This window comes from Schistocerca serialis, chromosome 11 (genome assembly GCF_023864345.2).
Source record: "Schistocerca serialis cubense isolate TAMUIC-IGC-003099 chromosome 11, iqSchSeri2.2, whole genome shotgun sequence".
NCBI lineage: Eukaryota > Metazoa > Arthropoda > Insecta > Orthoptera > Acrididae > Schistocerca > Schistocerca serialis.
In genome coordinates this window covers 86572188-86584647 of record NC_064648.1, presented here as the reverse complement: position 1 = coordinate 86584647, position 12460 = coordinate 86572188, and the positions used below count along the sequence as shown (strand labels likewise).

General features: G+C 42.3%; 2 protein-coding genes across 10 annotated transcripts in view; both read left to right on the top strand.

Annotated features, from left to right (window-relative positions):
• LOC126426959 (zinc finger protein 726-like) overlaps positions 1 to 12460 on the top strand; it is an 809906-nt gene that overhangs the window by 276093 nt on the left and 521353 nt on the right. The window lies entirely within an intron of this gene.
• Positions 1 to 12460, top strand: part of LOC126426958 (uncharacterized) — a 474113-nt gene that overhangs the window by 275619 nt on the left and 186034 nt on the right. The window lies entirely within an intron of this gene.

Here is a 12460-nt window from a genome sequence, read left to right as displayed (position 1 = left end):
TGGAAGATGGTGAGTTAAGGTTTTCTTTCTGTGTGTGTGTGTGTGTGTGTGTGTGTGTGTGTGTGTGTGTGTGTGTGTGTGTGTGAGAAGGTCTTGTTGGTAAGTAATTTTCGTTTTTGTTTCATTCTATAGTGATTGTGACATTTTGTCTGTTCTGTGTCTATAGTAGGTTGATTGTGTTTGAATTGATGTAGTGAATATGGAATATTTGAGTTGTTGGGGTTTTGGTTCCACCTTCGGAGTTGTAGGTGTTGTTTTTTTGTCATCAGAAGCTGCGGTTGAACTATATAGGTTAAGGGAAATGTCCAATTTCTGAGGTTTTGTTGGTGTAATGGAATGTTGTAATGTAAACTTTTTTGGATATTATTGTTTCGGCATAGTGTAGTTATTGTTGCGTATTTGACTTATCCCCACTCTAAAACCCCAATTTTCTGTGGTTGTCCTGTTTGTTTCACTTTATTATTTTTGGGGTGAAACATTGTATCATACTTATTTTTCTTCGTGTTTGTTTGCGTGTGTATTTAGTGACATCATTGTAACCATTTTGTATACGCTGGAAGTAGCTGCTTCCATCTCATGGTTCAGAGCAAACAGGTTGAATTGAATCCTTCTGTAATGCCATACAGAGAGGTATAGTAGAATACTGATAATGTAACTCTGTTTGTATGTTATGTTTTGAGTGGAAGTTGCGATGATGACCTTCACCATAGCCCATGCTGCATATTATTTTGTAAGGTGACAGTTGGGTTTTGAGTAGGCGAAACCAAGTCCTCTGCCCTGAGAATAACTATAATTCTTGTTATCACATTTATTTTACCCCTTTTCAATATTTGCAAGTGGTTTATGTTTACTATTTTAATTGTGATGTCAGTTGACGTGGTTGAGATTGGCAGGTTCAGATTTTCTAGTAAATACCTCTAAAGACTGTGTTATAATTTGATAAGGGAGATAAACTTCAATTAAAATAATAGTCTTACAAGATTAAAGTCGTATTTGATGAATACTAGTTTTGAAGATTTGAACACTGCTTAACAATGGATATGTCACATGGAAGCTTGTCTCACATATTGAGTGGATGGACTGAACCTCCTTGGACCCTTCAAAAACCATATTTAGTATATCATGTTAATTGAAAGCCACTGAGATAGCAAAAATACATAGAACTTCCTACACAGTCTGTGTATTTTATGTCATAAATAGACGCATTTGACCTCTCTCCCCACTTTTCCAGCAGTTGTTTTTATTTGTTTGGCCAGTATCACATTGTAAGTCATTGTACCAAATGCGTGTTTAACAGGTCTGTGTTCAAACTGAATATTGATGTATTTTATCCCTCTGTGAGGATTGTTCATTGTAAATGTAGTAGCAGAATGTCACTGTGAATTCAGTGTAAATATTCATGGTAGCAGAAAAAATGTTTCTCTGCTACAGTTCCTTAATGTTGATAGTGGCATGTGCAGTGTTACATGGCTTTATGCTTAATTACAGACTTACTATTTTATCAGTTGATTTGTTTTCACCATGTAACGCCCGCTGTGTACGTCGTTAGCTGCTGAGCAATGTATCACTTTTCGTTCTGATGCCGCAACTCTTCCTTTCCTATATCTGTACTACTTTTTATCTATATAAATGATGAACTATTGGTTTTGCTGTTTAACAACTTTTCAGTAACTGTGGAAGTGTTACAGGCATCGCGGCCCACCTAATGTGTCATCCGCCTATACGTTTTACATGAACCTTTAAAGACTTGATCGATCTGTTTACAAAGAGAAATCAGAATATCTTTTCCTTTGATGTTGTCCAACAACGACCTAGGAAGCTCGACGCCCTCGCGGCCCAGGCTCTTCTGCGGCTTGCAGTAGTTTGCAGCATTCGTTTTATTCCTTGCTCACTTGCCGCTACGTCGAGCTTTCGTGGTGATCGTTGGGCAACGTCTTCCACGTTATCTGCAACATAAATAAATTTTCTTCCCACAGTGTTTCTGAAAACCCAAAAACAAATTTAAAGAACATAATAATAATAATAATTGTTCTTACAGTTATTCGTGTAAGTCTTGGTCGATTTAATGAGGGGTGAGACAGGCCTAAGCCTTGTGACACCACACATGCTATGCTACATAAACTCTTACTGTGACAGGATGTGCTATTACAAAGATGTCAACCCAGTAAGAAATAACAAATAACATTTATTAAAAATATTTTACAGAATGGTACTTAACTTTGCTAAACTTTGATGTATGGCGGATGATGTCCTGAACATGATACAGTGGTATCTAACTAATTTTGCAGTCTCTTGACAGTCTGATATTGTTACTGATAGAAATCTTTGCAAATACTCTGTAATTGTTTATGGTTCTCTGTGAACAGCAACTATAGTGTCAGAAGGTAATCTTCAGAGTATTGTGTGAGAATTGCCAGCACTGAAACTACTGTCTGGCTGCTGGTGCGGAACTGTTTGTTTGTCCGCATCTGCATCCCATTCTATTTTGAGTCCGTCAGTGGGAAGATCCCTGTCTGCCCAGTGGAGGCAAAAGCTGTGTAGTCTGCAGTTGACATTATTTCCTATTGGCTGTCTACACTATGAGTGGACATATACGATGTGCTGAAGGAGGTGGCACAGAAGCAGGAAGAAGTGTGTGTTAGGGAGCACCATCTGGAGGCTGCTCACATGGAACTGATAGATGTCAGGCAAGGGTTTGTACCTGTATGTTGGTGGCGGCCTCATGTGGTATTTGGTGTGTACTTCTTGCCCAGTACACAAATTTCCTCAAAAAGTATGTTGTGAGGTAGCCCTAAGCAGGTGGCTAACCGCTACTGAAGTGTACAAGGCGGAATGCAAAAAGTATCTCCATCACTTCTTTTCTGTTTATGACCATCCCAAAGAATGATATTGAGGCTGGGCTGTTATTACACAATAGGAGAGTCAAAATTTTCGTTGCCTTTTAGCCAGCACATATTTACATTCCCAATCTACATGTGCTGCAGTCATATTAATTATTTGTGTGTTAATACTCACACAAAACTTAATCATGTGATGTGCTGTTCATTGTTGATAACAAGTATTATGTATTGTACTTTAATGTCACTGTCAACTTCTTGTGAATTACATTGCTTAAGGTGGGATGTAATGGGAAGTGTAAACATTTATTTAATAAGTCATTAAAGCCATACTTATTAATTTTCAAATCCAAAATTTTACATATGTAAAGCAGCTGAGTTGTGATTTAATGGAAAAATATAATAAAATATGCAGGATTAATATTTTTCCAGAAATTGTAATTTTTAATTTTTTATTGGCTTTTTATAAAAAGCCATAACTCATTCTAATCATGCAATTAATCTGAAAATTTTATTGTAGGGTCCTGAGAAGGTCATAAAACCACTGAACTACAGTTATTAATTTATGGTACAAATTGTATCATTAACAGAGTTTTTAATTTTGCATATCCAAAATTAACTTTTTTTTCTACACACAGTCATCTAAAAATCAGAATGTAATTGCAGGATCTCGTAGTTTTTAGTTCTAGAGAGACAGCAACACGTTTGAACAGTTCCTGAAAATTTCATAGGATTAGCACATGTACTTCTTCAGAAAAGGCTTATAATAATGTAAGAGATGTTAAACAGAGAAAATGAGGTTCAAAGATTTTCTTCTCACACTTATACATGTAATAAGCTTACCTTAATTTTAAAATCCGCCATGTTTCTCTTCCCTCCTTTTCAAATCTGCCCGGCCTGTATTTGCAGGTAAGACACTGATTTATTAGCTTTCTTGACCCTGCTATTGTCGATGGTGTAAAATACTTTTGTTGTAAACACACCAGGATCTATACCAACTCTCTTCAGCACTTCAAATCTGCCATTATTTCTGTTATTGTAACGTAAAACTGCACGATAGACACTTATTTTAAGTACTTCAAGTCGACAGAATGTCCTTTTTGAGCATGTAATCCAAATTAAATTATTGAGGCTTTCACGCTTTCATTTGCATTTTGTGTCTTTCTGTGAAGACACTTCCTCAATAAATCAGGGTTTGCAAGACACCTGAATGTGGGCTTCAATGCATTCATAACAGGTTCTGTGGTCCACAACTCTCTTTGTGGATACGTGCGTGGCGTGCACGGGGCCCTGAGCTAGTGCAGTTCTCCTTCCTTTCCGGGCTGTCTTGTTCTCAGCTTTGGCGTTTGAGATTCTTTCTTCTGTCCCCCTATCCCTTTCTCTCTTTCCTCTTTTCTTTCCTCCCTGTGCGTGTCTGAAGGCCGACCCAGGCGTTCACACACGTAGCCAGTGACGGGGTAACGTGTAATTCCCCGCCCTGGGTAGACAAGTAATGCACGTATGTACCCCCTGATAGAGGCCAGGCCCAGGGAGTGGTGATTGCCTGAGCTGTTACCTTCCGAACATGCCGATTGGTCCCTCTGTCTGTTTCTCGGGAGATGTGTCCTGAGGTGTGAACAATCACCTAAGGTGGGAGTGCCCTCTGAGAGGGCCCCCACAAGGAAGGAGCGCACCACCGGAGACGCTGGCAGTCATGGGGGATTCATCCGCAATAGATTTCTCTTCTTCTTCTTCCATGTCTTCTGTCCAAAAATGAAAGCTAGATGAAACTCCTGTTCCGAAAATTCTACCACCAGCACCAAAGTTTCTTGTTGTCACAATATCTGATGGTCACAATTTCTCAACAGTCAACCCCTTTTGTCATTCAGAAGGGTGTAGGTGCGATTGCTGGACCAGTGAAATCTTGTACTCGGTTGCGCTACGGTACCTTACTGTTGGAGACAGAGAGCACCTTCCAGGCCCAAAAATTACTTCGAGCCACACTCTTACACACATTTTCTGTACAGGTGGAGGCCCACCACACCTTGAATTCGTCGCGTCATGTGGCATGGTGTGTAACAGCTCACTCGACGGACTAACTGATGAGGAGATTCTGTCTTTCCTCTCTGATCAGGGAGTGATGGCCATCCATCGGGTTGTGAAAAGGATCGACAAGGACCTCATACCAACCCGAACTATATTCCTGACTTTCGACAATGTGCAATTGCCTTCACGAATTAAAGCGGGTTATGAGATCATTTTTGTTCAGCTGTATGTACGCAACCCTACAAGGTGTTACCAATGTCAGCAGTTTAATCATACACAGCAGTCTTGTTCAAGTGGGGCTAAATGCATTACCTGTGGCAGGGACGCCCATGAGGGTGACTGTCCACCTCCGTCCCCTCGTTGCATCAACTGTATGGGCGACCATGCTGCCTCCTCTCGTGACTGCCCCGTCTACAAAGATGAGAAAAGTATACAGGAAATTTGAGTGAAAGAGAGGGTGTCGACCTCGGGTGCTCGCAAGTTATTCAATAGCAGAAAGCCCACTGTGCTTCTGGCAGGTAAATACAGTACTGTTTTCACCTCTCCTTGGCCTACCAGGGAGGTAGCTACACAGACATGTGATCTAACATTTAGTGATTCGGTGGTCAGATTGGCCAGTGCTAAGATCACTCGATCAATGTCTCCTCTTACTCCCACTGACCCTAAGGCTCAAACATCATCATCTGGTACTGTTAAGACAGGGACCTCTAAATCAGATGCTTGGACCTTCGAAAAAAGAAGCGACACGCGAAGATTTCTTGCATACTCAAACTTCATAGCCATCAACTGTTACTTCGACAAAATGTAATTCTTCAAAGAAGGCTCATAGAAACAAGACTTCTCCTGCGCCACCCAGTGGTTGTCATCCCCGGCTATCTTCAGTTTCACCAGGCCGCACCGCTTCGAGCCGATCATCTGGCCTTTCACCGGCGGAGGAAGCTGCCCCTCCTGACCAGCTCAGGAAGGTGGCAGACATAACTGTTGAGTTGATGGACCATGACTCACCACCTATCAACTGCAGCACCAGTGCTCCCTTGAAGCCAGACCCTCAGTGGCCATCGAGTTGACCCTTTCTTGTTTCTGCTTTTTCTTTTTGTTTTCATAATGGCACTTCTTCAGTCGAATATTTGCGCCATTTGGTCCAACTGAGAGGAGCCAAAATTTCACGAGTTTCAAAGGATTCCAACCCAGGTCTCCCTGCATTGTTACATGCAACGAAAGCAACGGTTATCCATCCGTTACCCAAACTGGACTGCTTTCAATGGTTATACAAAGTACAGTCACCCACAATGCGACAATCTTCCAAAGAGGATGAACCACTGGCCTTCACCCATAAGTGAATATTAGAATCAGAATTTATCTTAACACGTCTACGACAAGTCAGAGATAAACTCCCATGTGGCATAAGGTAGGAACCCTCACCAGAAATAATAATCTCTGATACAGGAATAGTACGGTAAGCCAAAATTTCACGAGTTTCAAAGGATTCCAACTCAGGTCTCCCTGCATTGTTACATGCAACGAAAGCAACGGTTATCCATCCGTTACCCAAACTGGAAGAAGAAGAAACTTTCATTAAAGAAAAGTTTAACCTCGCGCCACAAAACAAAGTAGGTCCATTAATAAGAAGAAATTGAGCAGTTTTTATCGTCGTCGCCGACGATTGCTCGTTTACAAAACAAAGTAGGTCCATTAATAAGAAGAAATTGAGCAGTTTTTATCGTCGTCGCCGACGATTGCTCGTTTACAAAACACTTGTAAATGTGGACGGCACTCTAGGTGCTTCGACATCTTCCGCTAAGGGGAAAAAGAACGAAGTAAGGGGAGTAGGTAAAACTGCTCAATTTCTTCTTATTAATGGACCTACTTTGTTTTGTGGCGCGAGGTTAAACTTTTCTTTAATGAAAGTTTCTTCTTCTTCCAGTTTGGGTAACGGATGGATAACCGTTGCTTTCGTTGCATGTAACAATGCAGGGAGACCTGGGTTGGAATCCTTTGCCCACTTGTAGGTCTCCAAGAAATGAAGTTACACCCATGCGATCGTATTGACCTGTCACACTATACCTCCATGCGTTTCGACCTACTCCCTGTGGCAGGTATTCCGGCTCATGGAGGGGTCATGTTGCTGGTTCGGGATGAGGTCTACTATGATCCAATCACATTGCACACAGATCTGCAGGCAGTTGCCATCCAAATTATTCTCTCCACTTTCACATTTTCCATTTGTACTGTTTACACTCCATCATTGTCTGCCTTTACTATGGCAGACATGATACAATTGATTGCTCAGCTTCGTACACCATCTTTTTTGATTGGAGACTGTAATGCCCACCATCCCCTTTGGGGCTCTCCAGCATCCTGCCTGAGAGGCTCCCTCTTGGCAGACCTTTTCAAGCACCTCAATCTAGTCTGCTTAAATACCGGTGCACCTACCTTCCTTTCGGACGCAACACATACCTATTCTCACTTATACCTCTCATTATACACTATCCTACTTGCACGTCGGTTCGAGTGGTCTGTCTGACACATAATCAAGCGACCATTACCCCTGTGTAATCCATCTCTTGCATCACACCCCCTTCTCCACGTTCCACTAGTTGGAACATCTCTAAAGGGCTTTTCTCCTCCCTGGCTACCTTCAATGATAAAAACTTCTCCAGCTGCAATAGTCAAGTTGCATACCTCACAGACGTTATTCTCACTGCTGCTGAATATCCAATCTCTTGTACTTCCTCTTCTCCACGGTGAGTCCCAGACCCCTGGTGGGCTACAGCATGCAGTGATTCTATTCGTGCTCGACGACGTGCTTTACGCTCCTTCCAACGCCACCGTACAATGGCGAACTGTATCAGTTACAAACGACTCGTTGCACAATGTTGTCGTGTTATCAAAGGAAGCAAACAGGCTTGCTGGGTGGCTTTCACCAGCTCATTCAACAGTTTTACTCCTCCTTCCGTTGTCTGGGGTGGCCAGCACCGGCTATCTGGCACCAAGGTCCACTCCCCGATTTCTGGCCTGACTGTAGCGAATGGACTCCTTCTGGGTCCTGATGATATCTCAAATACCTTCGGCCACTTTTTCGCGGAGGTTTTGATGTCTGCCCATTACCACCCAGCCTTCCTCCCCTGAAAACAAGCATAGGAGGCACGGCCAACTTCTTTCCAGTGTTTGAATCGTGAAAGTTACAATGCTACCTTCACCGTGTGGGAACTCGAAAGTGCACTCACCCGGTCCTGATCCTCTGTTCCGGGGCCCGATGGTATCCATATTCAGATGCTGAAGAACCTTTCTCCTGCAGGTAAAGGCTTTCTTCTTCACGCCTATAATCACATCTGGACTGAAGGTCATGTTCCCACACGCTGGTGTGAAGCAATTGTTGTTCTCATACCCAAACCAGGAAAGGACAAACACCTTCCTTCAAGTTATTGCCCCATCTCCCTTACCAGCTGCATCTGCAACGTGACGGAGAACATGGTAAGTTCTCGATTGGTTTAGCTCCTTGAATCTCGACGCCTTCTTTCCAATGTCCAATGTGGCTTTTGTAGGCACCGCTCTGCTGTTGACCACCTTGTCAACCTTCATTATGAGCAATTTTTTGTGTAAGCGCCAGACGGTGGCTGTGTTCTTCGATTTGGAGAAGGCTTACGACACCAGGAGAATGGGGTGCCCCAGGGCTCTGTTTTGAGCGTGGCCCGTTTTGCCATAGCTATCAATCCAATAATGGATTGCCTTCCAGCTGACGTTTCAGGCTCCCTTTTTGTGGACGACTTTACGATTTACTGCAGTGCTCAGAGAACATGTCTCCTGGAGCGTTGTCTTCAGCATTGTCTAGACCGTCTATTTTCCTGGAGTGTCGCTAACAGTTTCCGTTTTTCTGGTGAGAAAACGGTCTGTATGAACTTCTGGTGTTACAAACAGTTTCTTCCCCCAACCTTACATTTCGGTCCTGTTGCTCTCCCATTCGTGGAGCAACAAAATTTGTAGGTCTTACATTTGACAGGAAACTTTGCTGGTCTCCACATGTTTCTTAATTGGCTACTCATTGTACCCGTTCCCTAAATGTCCTCTGTGTTCTCAGCGGGACGCCATGGGGAGCAGATCGAATGGTCCTGCTTCGCTTATATCGGTCCATTGCCCAATTAAACCTGGATTATGGGAGCTTTGTCTACTCCTCTGGCCGGCCGTCCATCTTACGCCGTCTAAACTCTGTCCACCATTAGGGGTTACGTCTGGCGACTGGAGCATTCTACACCAGCCCTGTTGACAGTCTGTGCGCCGACGCTGACGAATTACCGCTCAACTACTGGCGCGATATGTTGCTTTGTCGGTACACCTGCCGACTGATGTCAATGCCCCACCACCTGTCATATTTCTTCTTCTTTGACGATGCTTTCGACTGCCAATACAGTCTGTACATCTCTGCCCTGTTACCTCCTGGAGTTCGCTTTCGTCGCGTGCTTCAGCAACTTGATTTTACCCTACCTACGACTTTTCGAGTGGGTGAGAGCCCGACGCCACCTTGGCTCCAGGCTCAGGTTCACGTGCACCTTGAAGGAGAGGACCCCGGATTCGATATACTGCTCGAGGTTTGTCAAACTTTGTTTGAGGCTCGCTAATAACATCTTTATTTACACAGATGGCTCCAAGACTACTGCTGGTGTCGGATGTGCCTTCGTCGTTGGGGATGATACGTTTCAATACCGGCTCCTTGACCAGTGTTCAAGCTTTACAGCTGAGCTTTTTGCTCTCTATTAGGCTGTTCAGTATATCCGCTGCCATCGTCATTCTCCCTATGCATCTGCTCTGATTCTTTGAGCGCCATTCAGAGTCTCTGTGACCCATATTCGGACCACCCTCTCGCGCAATGAATTGAACGGTTCCTTCAATCACTAGCTGATGCTGGCGCTTGTGTCCTTTTTTTGTGGATTCCTGGCCACGTTGGTGTGCTTTGTGTCTCATCAACTGATGTTGGTGGGGTTAGGGCCATCAAACCAATCCTGATGGCTTGGACGACCTCCTCACACCCTTCCCGGCGAGAGGCGGTCATTTTGGCCAGGTTGCGGATTGGGCACTGACGATTTAGCCACCGCTACCTGTTGTCCGGTGACCCCACCCCGCAGTGCCCCTGCGATCATCCATTGATGGTGCACCATATTTTATTGTCCTGTCCCCATTTTATTCACTCTCGTGTTGTCCTGTGTCTGCTGTCTACCTTACAGGAACTTTTAGCTGATGACACTTGAGCAGCTGCTCGTATTCTTAGTTTTATAACATTGATGGACTTGTCCAAGAAAATCTAACTCTTTTATTTTGTTTATCTGTGTCTTTGTAAGTACATCCTGTTGTTGCCCCCTTGCGTTTTTATACGCTATTAGTGCACTAACATTTGTGACTGGGCACTAATACCTTAGTAGTTCAGTGCAATAAGAAGAAAAAAAGTACTGGTAATTAGTGTTTTTGTGAATACATCCCATTTCTGTTGTTGAATGTACACCAATTGCCTATCGGACACAGATTGTGCATTGGTGTTTTGTCAGTGGATAGTTGGAAAAAAATTGCCCACACAACATGCCTCATTACCTCTAAATTGTGTGGGCTTTTCCTGATAGCTCTCCCATAAAATAAATGAAGAGAACCAATTTCTTTCAGAGTAAACCTGCTTTTTCCTCCTAGTGGTTTTCCAGCTTCACGTACTTCACCTTTCTTCTCTTTCAGCAAGTGACGAAGCCTACCACCAAGCCTCTTTTTGAATTGGCAAACACATTTCAACTTTTGTATTGTTGCATTGTACAGATTTTTGTCTGTCACAGCTTTGAACAAAGAGGAGTCCCCATCATAAAGGTATTTAGTATCTCTGACACCATACTGGTCCTCAGATCTGGAAAACATCCTAACAACTGCAGCAGCCTCCATGCCCCCACTTGAGCCACTATAATTATTAGAGCATGCTACTGCATACCTTTCTTTCCACAGTTTCTCCCTGTCTTCATTGTTGGACATTTTCCTTGTTGCACGCTGGTGGCAGTATTTAGACATAATTTCTACATCTAAAACTTTACCTGAGTCAATACATGTAACAGATGCAACTCCATATAGGGATGTATGACCCCTTTTCATCCAGGTCCCATCTGCAGACACACAAGGGTCAGTAAAATTTGTAGGACATTCACTGTCATGAATACCTACTCTAGGATCTATTTTGTTTGTTTTGTTTTGTTTATTTCCACCAATTCCTCAACTGCTTTCTTCATAGAAACTTTGGCAGTATCGCATACACCTCCAGACATTTCTTTATTTATTTTTTCAAACCTTGCACAAGTTGGAGGCATGTTCGAGGAACCACACAATAAATTACCTCCTTCTCTGCCTTGTTCAAAGCATCTCATAGCATATGTTAACCTAAAATTGCTATCATATGTACCAGTGTCAATTTTTTTGGAGGAGAAAAATGAAAATTAATAGCCACATAAATTACAAATTAATTTAAAATCACAAGCTATTCCCACTCTTCTTTCTTCAACAACAATTGTGCATTCTGTATTTTTACAGCTAACACATGAACATGAAAACTTTATAGCCTGACAGTCAAGATCTAACCTGGCAGACAAGATCTAAATCAGTAAGTCTGAATACAGTGGTATCCATATCATCATTGACACACCTGTACAATTCTCCTATTCCAAGTTTTGATGTGGAAGCTTAATTTCGAATTAAATCCTCTTTTTTTGTTGGTAAACCGATTTCCATGAAACTTCCATTTCCTAAACACAGTTTTTCCACTACCCATTATGCATAAATCTTGACTTCCATGTGAAGGTTTGCAAATTCAACCTTCCACCCATAATGTGTGTTGGTATTGTCAAAATGTAAATAAACCACATGCAACAATGTTTTCAGGCAAAGGTATAGATGTCAGCGAAAGTTATCAAAAGAAAATAGCCTTCACACTGACAAACTCCGCTGAAGCAAGCAGTTTCCCAAATGTTAGAAAAGGTGGGAGTGGCCGCAAGTGCAGAGCAGTTTAACAATTTAAAGGCATTTCTGAAGCTACTATCATCATAAAATTCACACCCAACATAGATTAAACTGTGTAGATCAAGGAAATAATATTTTTGAAAAAATATATTTTTTGGACCAAAATCCATTACATCCTCATTTAAAATTAATGCTAAAACTTAGTTCTTGTTAGTTTTCTTCAAAATGTGGCAATATCATCCAGTTTTAAGGCTGAAATTTAATGGGGAAACTGAAACAAACTTTTCTGTCACCGTGAATTTTGTGTTCTTTCTTTCAGTTCTTTCACCTAGAAGAATTCAGGAGAAGCAACGAAAACACAAATGCAAGAACTCACACAAAATTAGCCCTTGGAATATAACGGGGTAAATTGACTACCTAACCAATAAGGTCTTCGTTGAAACGGGTCAGTCTGTGTAAGCTGAGCCTAGGAGAAACAGGGTACGAATGAATATCCCCCAACTCTCAGCCCCTGAACTTTGAAAATCTCATTTCTCTACATTTTTGTGACTTCAGTGTAAGAATTGTCATGCCTGTATCCAGGACATTTTGTTACTGAGCGGGTTTGTGTATCATCCATAGGT